At 51.2% G+C, this 2,172-nt stretch overlaps 1 protein-coding gene across 1 annotated transcript in view; it reads right to left on the reverse strand.

Moving 5' to 3' along the window:
* The window catches only part of Lpp (LIM domain containing preferred translocation partner in lipoma), a 612,241-nt gene extending 611,647 nt beyond the window's left edge, over positions 1-594 (reverse strand). The window contains exon 1 of the mRNA XM_010624126.3: positions 573-594. The gene's annotated coding sequence lies outside the window, so the exon portion shown is untranslated. The remainder of the gene's footprint in view (positions 1-572) is intronic.
* Between the last annotated feature and the right edge of the window lie 1,578 nt (positions 595-2,172).

The following is a 2,172-nucleotide window of genomic DNA, read 5'->3' on the forward strand; positions in this document are numbered from 1 at the left end:
TTATCCCGGGAAAAGCTCGCGTGGGGCCCGGGAGCGAACCCACAGACAAAAAGTGAAACTTCGGCAGGGCTGGAGCGGCTGCTGGTTGGTGCCTTTCCCTCCTTCCTCCCCACCCCCTCCCCTCGGTCTCCCGTGCGGTGCCCCGAGCGCTGGAGGCTGACGTAAGGGGCCTGAATTCCTGACTTTGCTCGCACGCATTTGTCCATGTAAGGTATGGGGAGGCGGGTGCCCGCCGGCGGGGGAGGGGCGCCCGGGGCGGCAGCTGCGCGGCCCCAAGGTGGGCGCACCGCGGGCACCGCGCTCCCGGGTGGAAGAGAGGAGACGCGGGACGCGGGGAGCCCGCGGAGAAGGAAGGGAAAGGAGGAGGTGTGTAGGCAGGGGAGGAAGAGGAAGGAGGCGGAGGAGGAAGCGGCCGGCTCCGGGGCTGCCGGAGAACCGAGGAACTGGCCTCCGCAAGGAAGGCGCCAAATTGGGAGGCTGAGCCTGAGCGGAAGAGATCCTGCCCTGGAACCCCCGGCTCCGAGCCCCGCCCCGGGTTCCCTGCGAGACTCCAAACTCGCAGGATGTTAGACCTGGCGATCGTCAAACTCCAGCACGTTCACTTCACACGTAGGGCACGCTGGAGAACAGGGACTTGGACTGGGTCACTCGCTCCCCAGATCCGGGAGCCTGGAACCGTGTTGGGAGTCAGCTGACACGCGGACCACCCACTGATCCCGTACTTTCCCGGGCCCCAGAGCCGGTTCCTAGAAGGTTCTGGCTGACAGTGAGTCCTGAGTAGCAATGACAATTAATTGCTGCAGGGGAACGTTTCTCTGTCCTGTGCTCAAAGAAATAAACCCCTGGAGTTTAACGATTACCTCACTGCCCTGCCCAGGAACCCAGAAAGCTCCGTGCTTATAACTTAAAGAGATAAAAAAAGAAGTCTGCGAACTGGTTGAACTGGTTTGAATAAAGACAAGCCCTTTCTTGGAAAGTTGGAGTCTGCTGTTTTTCTTCTGACATTTGTGAATGTGAGCAAGAGGGAGAACCGCCTTTTGCCATGTCAAGGGGCCACTGCCTGGAGGATGCGGCTAGACCTAGGACTCCCTTTCCTCGCGTCTCCATCCCAAAGAACAATCTTCCACCTCAGCACATCATAAAAGCACCTTTGCAGCCATGTGTGACATCTTCCAGTGAGCTGGACTGGAATAATCGTAGCCCACAGTTAAAATAACTTCCAGCACAACATAAAATAACAGCCAGCGTCTGAACTCACTTCCTTCAACCCAGGTCAGCTAATTGATCAATCCCAGGCTCCTCCCTGACCACCAGCAGGACTCCTCCCAAGCCCCAAGCACTCCTGTTGATGGTGGATTGTGGGGAAATGCTTGTAATCAACAACTAAGGAGCCAGGGAGGGATTTAGCTCAGTGGTTCTGCCGCCTGCCTTACAAGCACAAGGACTTGAGTTCGATCCCTGGTACCAAAAAAAATTTTTTTAAATAAATGAATGTAAAAGGCCCACGTTATTGGACGACTTTATTCAGCACCTCCTTTACATGATTTTCAAACAGCAGACCTTTTCTGGGTTCAAATTTCTCTTTACAAGTAACATGGTTTAAAATGGGAAATATGAACTCCTAGAGGGATTTCGCTCTGAGATTTGAAAGGATCAGATCCCATTATGACTCATTCAGTGTTAAACATTTCAGCAATCCCACATCCTGAGTACTAGTATTTAGCATGAAAAAAATCCCAGTATCACACAGGGCAAGAATGGATTCACCAGATACTTATCAAATATAACAGGGACTTGACCAGCATTCCTTTTTCTCTTTCTTTTCAGTATCCCACTTACAAAGAGTAATAGGGTTCTAATGAGGATTAATAAAATATAATAAGGTATAATTAGAGTCATTCATTTCCTCCATCATACACATTATAAGGGAGCTGTACTGGATCTAGAAATGCTGCTAATTGTGTTGAAACTGTTCTATGGGTATACTGGGGAAGATCACTGTGATTCTCCTGCAAGATGCCTGGGTTGCTCACGTAGACATAGGGTCAGCATGAGCATTATATAAAGTTAATTGTGAAAGGTAAATTTCACCTGGTGATGCCCTCACCAAAAGTGGAAGTGACAAAGTCAAATTGGATGCTTGGTGAGCCACATGTAGTGTTGTGGGCAGTG

This window comes from Fukomys damarensis, unplaced genomic scaffold (genome assembly GCF_012274545.1).
Source record: "Fukomys damarensis isolate Sample0158 unplaced genomic scaffold, DMR_v1.0_HiC HiC_scaffold_12, whole genome shotgun sequence".
NCBI lineage: Eukaryota > Metazoa > Chordata > Mammalia > Rodentia > Bathyergidae > Fukomys > Fukomys damarensis.